This window comes from Mastomys coucha, unplaced genomic scaffold (genome assembly GCF_008632895.1).
Source record: "Mastomys coucha isolate ucsf_1 unplaced genomic scaffold, UCSF_Mcou_1 pScaffold16, whole genome shotgun sequence".
Classification (NCBI taxonomy): domain Eukaryota; kingdom Metazoa; phylum Chordata; class Mammalia; order Rodentia; family Muridae; genus Mastomys; species Mastomys coucha.
Window position 1 is genome coordinate 29,701,353 of NW_022196898.1, and position 7,110 is coordinate 29,708,462.

A 7,110-nucleotide genomic window follows, 5' to 3' on the forward strand; every position below is an offset into this window, starting at 1 on the left:
TCCCACTGCCCTCACTCTCCTCTTACATTGATCATTCTCTTCTGCCCAAGTTCCCCTATTTTTCCCATTCTCCCTTCTAATCACATGTATCCTCTATTTTTATGAACTCCAATATATTAAAATTGTACTTTTTAATAGTTCTTACTTTTATCCATGATCAGGTAAAAATTATCAGTTTCAGAAACAGGAAGAGCTTTGATGTAGGTTCAAATTCTCAGCAGGTACTCTATGACCAGAAGGTCAGAGGTCTTCCAAGGAAAGTGACTGCAGCACATGCTGTCTGTAAAATCCATTTTAAAAATGATTCACTTAAATATTTGCTGGTCAATGTCAACCTCCAGGATGCCAGAGAATAATAAGTCTATCCTATTTTGGCTCTGAGAATCTCATTGGCACCAAGAGCTTTTCTCAAGTCCCACAGCAAGGAGTGACTGCCTCAAAATCTACACCAGTAATTGAATATGAGAATCATGGAATTGGCAGAGATTAGCAAGCAGGTAAGCCACAAAACTTGTCAGCTCCTCTGCATTCTGAAAATAAAGGTGCTAGCTATAGTAGCTGAGTTAGAGTCCTTGTCCCTAGTGCCGTGTCACTAAAAGGTGAAAGGTCTTTTCAGAGGGGTCATTTTACCCCCCACTTCTTCCCAGATCTCTTTGCTTGCTGACTGGGATATAGGGAGTCTTTACTGAGCATATGCTCCTCCTCCCTTGGTGTTTTAGGATGAAAGAAATGGGGTTAATTGTTCATTGACTGGAATCTCTGAAAGGATGAGTTCTTCTTTGAGAGTTTCTTTTAATGATGAATTATCCCAGGCATTCTGGATAGTGACAGAAACTGACACTGCTTACCTAGCCCTTGACTTTTAATATATATAGCCTACATCATTTAAAAATAGGACACTTTTTTTTAGTTGCTTACACTGTAAAATAGAGTATATTAGTAACCCCACAGACAACATGCAAATTAAAATCTTGCTTTTCAGTAGTGCAGTAAAGTAATATTTATTCCTATTTACAAATCAAGCACCATTATAGAAAGAAGAAAACCATATATTTTAAAAAAAATCATGTTAACTCTCTGACTTTGTGACAGGATACCTGAGATAACAACTTAAAAAGAAAAAAAAATATTTTATCTTATAGTTTCAAAGGTTTTAGTCAATGAATGCTTGCCCCATCACCTTTGAGTCTGTGGTTAGGGAGGACCTCATTGCAAGGAAGCCATCATGGAATGTACCACTTACTCCCTGGTGGCCAAGAAGCAGAAAGAGTCAGAAGAGCGAGCCAAGCTCATAAAACAAATTTTGAGATCATAAACCCCAAGACCTGCTTTCTCCATAGGTGTTAACTCTTGAGCTTTCTCTCACTTCTCAAAACTGTCATAAACCAGAGACTAAACCTTCTATGCATGAGCTCTTAAGAGAACATTAAGATCAAATGATAAAACTACTCTACTCATACATTGATAGTCAAAACATTTTCAACTTATAGATAAATGCTGTTTATAGTTTTCAAAAGTATAATGGGTTGTAATTGAATTAAATCAGTAATGGTCACTTTAAGTAAACATATGTTCAAAATACAGATGAGAAGTATTTCATAATGTTGTTTCTTGAGTATGTAAAATCAAGATATGGATGCACATTTAAGCTTGCTCCATAACTCCAAGGCCTGTTTTCCTAATTTGAACTTATAAGTCATTTGTATAGGGCAATGATTTGCAAATTTTCTTGTATACATGAGTATCTGGAATCCTACTCAAATATGGATGCTTATCTGAACAAGGTTCAGGGATGAATTGATGCTATGCTTTCATGGACCATGCTCAGTCAAAATGAGGGGCCTTCTGTTCCCTTTAGATATCTGAACTCAGTGCTCAAAATGTAGAGCTGGTAATATAGGAGCATAAAATCTTGTAACTGATAACCTGTATAGATGAGGATTTAGAAGGAAATATTATAGGATAAGAAAGTAGTCAGTTTGGGTTATTCGAACCTTGTCTTCTATACTGAAATTTATTTGGAGAAAGAGCAGAACACTGATTTAAAACCTGAAGTGGAGAATGATTGACAGGAATGTCAGTTACTGAGGCATTTATCGTTCAAATATTAAAAGCCATTTTATGCTTTCTGCCACTGAACATGCATAATAAACCTTAACATCAACTGCAAATGTGGTCAGTTATGTGATGGAAACTAATGAAAGAATGATTTGTGAAGTGTTTATCTCTATGAAAGTAAGACTGGTTTATAAAGGATGAGTGCCACTTGATTTTCGTTTTCCTTTGGACTCGATGTTGTGGATTTTCTCTGCTTGTGCCTGAGAGTAGTAGGAATGCAGGGGACCCTTCCCAGGTACTTGACTGATCATCACCAGTGGTAGTTTTCTTTTCTTTTCATTTGCTGGCCATGGTACCATGTATAAGCCCTGTGGCTTTGTTTCCTGTAATAGAGGTCATGCAGCTTCAGCTCCACATAATTTTTTGGAAATCCCGTGAAGAGGAAAGCTGCAGTTTGTTTTTCCTGCCAACTTGTGTTAGGATATTCCATTATGTACTGACATTTGAGTGGGAAACCTAGAAGATGAATGTGTTCCGTAGGCGTGGATTTCAAATCCCACTCGACTTAGAAGTGTTCTGTCGAGCAGAGAGTATTATTTACTTGAACAGTCCTAACATGGCTCCCTGCTATGCACTGTGTTTCATGGTACTTTGAATTTCCTAACCACCTAGTGAAATGTGCTTTGTTTGATAGTAAAGATATATTAAAATGACCTTTCAGTCCTGCAGAAACAAAGTGAGGCATTTCTGAGGCCAGGAACAACCATTTAACTACCTAAATAGCCTGGCACCTTCTGTTTCACCTCTTCCCTGGGGCAGAGGTCTTAAATAAATCTTATGCTTTCTTCTTTTGTTTTATTTTTTAATATTAAGGGTTTTTTTCTGTTTGTGTTTGATTTGGGTTTGGTGTGACATGAATAAGTAAAAGTTTTCCAATCTCTCTTTTTATTTATTTTCTACACACTGGATGCTTTATTGGGCAGGTGTAGCATGCTTTCAATATCTTTAAACATGCAAATAAATATGCAAAATAAGACACAAATCAAATGGAGGCAAGAAAAGTGATATTTATTAAAATCCTTAGTTCAAAAACTATTGGCAATTCTCTATCCTAGTCTAACATGGGCAGAGGATAGATGCTAACTTAGTTTATAATGATTAGATTTGGATGCTAACACAACTGGATTAAGAAATACTTAGATTAGTGCAGCACACCCATGGATATGTCTGTGAGGGCATTTCAGAAACAGATCATGTGGGCTCTGAAGTAATGCATTGATGATCATCTTTGTGTATTCATAATTCAATTATACTCATGTGAGACGTTTGAAAGCCAGAGGGTAGAGTCAAGGTGGATGAACCGATTAGAAAGTTGAAGGAGGATGCCCTTGGTTTTCATTTGCAATTTGCTCTGCTTTCTGCTCCTATGAGATCAGAGCCAACACTGACATACACCTGATACCATCATTTCTTCCTCAAGTGGTGGTGCCAAGGGACCATAGAGGAATTTCTCTAAAACCACAAGCCAGAAGAAACTTTTCCCAATTAAATGTCTTCTTTCAGATATTCAATTACAGCTATACAAAAGTATCTAGTAGAGAGGGATTGCAGAAGTCTCAGCTACCTAGGTTTGTAGGACAAAATTACATCCAAAAAGTATATAACTAAAATAAGAAATGTACAATCTACTCAACATTCAAAGAAAAAGTTTCTTGTGCCAAAGTTGGTGATAATGTGGTATGAATTACCAGAACAAAAGTTAAAATAATATAAATGAAGGAAGCAGCAGAGCAATAATGATAGTATCCACAATTGAGCAGAAACTCATTTTATGTTTGTTTAAGTAAAAAAGCACTCAGTATTAAGGTTTGTGTATATCCTTTCAAAAATTCAGAGGTCATCAATAAAACAAAATTAGGAAGTAGGTTTGTTTGAGGGGCCATTAAAACATGAGAATTCTAATCTCACGAACAGAAACAAATGGGTTTGACGTACATAACTTTTCCTGGTTTATTCTTCTGCATTCTATAATGAAAGAAGGCAGGAAGAGATAGCAAACATTGAAAGTCTGATTTATACTTCTTAGCTGCTAGGCTTGTAAATAACAAACTTTTCTTCTTTATAAATGATACAGTTGAAAGCATTTTCTTATAGTAGCACAAAATAGACTAACATGTAAACAGTACTGGGAGTCAGGTGTTAAGTAGAAGTGGCTTTAGAATTGGGGCTAGGTAGAGGCAGAGAAGTTTCATACAGAATACTGGAGAAGCCCTTTTGTCTATGATAAGAGCATTAAAGTCAATCCTGGGGAAGTTTCAGAGGAGCCAAAGAGCTAAGTACATCCTCATTCTTCAAGATTACTAACATGGTCTGAAGAGAATTCTGCAGTAAAGACCTTCTGGAGTATGTCTCAAATGAAAATGAGGAGCATGCTATTAGAACCTGAACCAAGGACTTCTTGTTATAAAGTGGTTAAAGAACATTCTTGATTGTGTTCTCTAGTCTAGGACTTTGTGGAAAAATTAGAATTAGAGGGAAAAAAAGCCTAGGCTCTTTGGTAGAATAAATTTTTCATCAGCAAATTGTTTAAAGCAATGACGTGCCTTCTCTTAAATGCTGATACTAAAATATGCAAAGCCAGAAATTACCTAAAGAGAATTTATAACGAAAAGGTAAACAGGATTAAGAATTAGAAACTCCTCAGACAACCTGTGCAAAAGCCATTTAGCTGTCACAATCAAGAGCATGGTCCAGTAACGATTTGATACAATGATTAATATGGATAGAAGGAAGACGGGTGCTGCTCATCAAGGCAATGAAAGAGTGATCAAAACACAAACTGAAGATCTTCAGAAGTGGGCAGGACATCGCCAAATCTATCACAAGCCCAGAATGTCTTGAGAGAAGAGCAGACTCAGGGAAGAGGAGAAAAGGTTCAGGACAATGACCTGGGATTTTTCTGAGACTCAGTGTTCATGACTGAGACTGGCTCAGAGCTCTGACCACTGCATTCAAAGGCAACAGCAGTTGGACACTACAGCTGCTGTTCTCATGGACCCAGGTTGGTCCCAAAGGATACAGTGAAGCATCTGGACTCCCCAAAGCTTCAGATTCTTCAGATTCTGAACTCTCAGTCCATACCTCACTCACAGTGCCCCACGATGGCACAAGGAATGAAAGATTTAGCTCTGCCTGTATGATGGGTTCTTTTAAATGACTTAGAATATTTGCCTCTTCTTCGTTTTTATGCTGTATGACTTACCTACACATGTCCTACCACTTTACTTTGAAATCCTATCAGCCATTTGACTTTATAGGCACAGAGCTGAAGGGAAATTTACTTCAAGATAAATCACACAGATCCTTGTTGCAGCATTTTCTCTGTCCAATCACATTAGGGCATGACAGGCCTGTGATTGGACAGGAATAGAGAGGTGGAGCTAGAAGTTCAGGAGTGGGGAAGTTGGGAGAGAAGGAAAAAAGAGCAGGAGAAATCATCATAGAGGCAAGTGAACAGGAGGACGATCCAGACTCCACGTGGTTTTAAACAGCAACAGGTAGTTAAGGTGTTCACAAGGTTAGAACCATTGGGTTACATCATTTGGCTCTGAAATTACTGTATTGACATCTTGTAAATTGTGATCATATTGATACATAAACCTGATTGGATAGTTAAGCCTTCAGAGTCGTGTTTCTACTGGGTATCTAGGCGCTAGATGACTGATTGTAGGGTATGTGGAGTGATGCATGTAAGCAAAATGATCTAGCCAGCTGTGAGAAAATAGCAGGACCCCCCTGCCCCTGAAAAAGTGTAGTGGCTGGCCAATACCGGCAGAAATAGAACAAGAACGTGGACCGGTGGGCCAGGAGAGATTGCGGGGGGATCCTTTTTAATATTTCCTGCAACAGATTCTTAACCATATATTTAGATGGAACTTTGGACTTAAACTGTAAATTTGATGGTAAGTAAAGTTAAGTAAGTAAAGACTTTAAAAGGTTTGGGAATATAATATCTTACATGTAGAATATATATATATGGTTTACACACACACATATATGGTGTCAAAATATCTTATGTTTTGTTTTGTATGTGGTAGTATTAAAAGTGAGTATTTAACTTTTTCACAGAATTGAGAGCTTTTACGCTAGGCCCTAGCAGAAAGGATTTATCTTTTTCTACCCTTCCATGTCCTGCCTTATGAGGATGCCGCTTTCATGGCAACATCTTGCAAACAGATACTAGATTGCAATGTTAGATACCAATTCCACCATCCCCATGATCCTCTCCAGTCTGCCATGGAAAACTGTGAGAAAATGCATGTGTGTTCTTTATAAATTATTCAGTTCTGGCATTTTATTATGAAAGCATAAAGAGATAGGATATTTAGTAAAGTGCCTAAAAAATATTTTTGAGACATTTGGTTCTGTTTCTCTGTTAAATATTTTTCTTTATCTTACTGTAATAAACAGTGTTTAAATCTGGAGGCAATAATCAAGTCTGGATAAAAGATTTATATGATGAAGGCCTGGTTCTTAGTATAACACTGGAAAGTGGTGAGACTTGTAAATAGAAGAGCTTATTAGGAGGAAGTTAAAAACTGTAAGTGTGCCTTTCAAGAAGAACATGGGACTTTAGATATGTCTGTCTCATTTTGTCCAGGCTTGTGTGAAGTGAGTGATTTCCCCCCCCATACACTCCTGCCCTGCTGAGTTGCCTTGACTCCTCAGAGCTACTCATAAATCAACCAAAACCTCTCAGACTATGAGCCAAAGTAACTGTTTCTTAAATTCTAGAGGGTTTATGGAAGGTGTTCAATATCAGTAATCAATACAGAAGTTCAACTCACAACCAAGTGATACCAACGCAGGTGCACTAGGATAGCTATGTAAATGTCATGAAATAATAAGAATTGGCAAGAGTGTAGAGAATTTGGACCATGTACACTACTGGCTCAAATGTCAATTGAGAACACCATTATAGGAAAAAAAAAATATGGAAAGTTCCATCCTTAACCACTGCCTTTCTCCATGGGCACATACACACACACACAC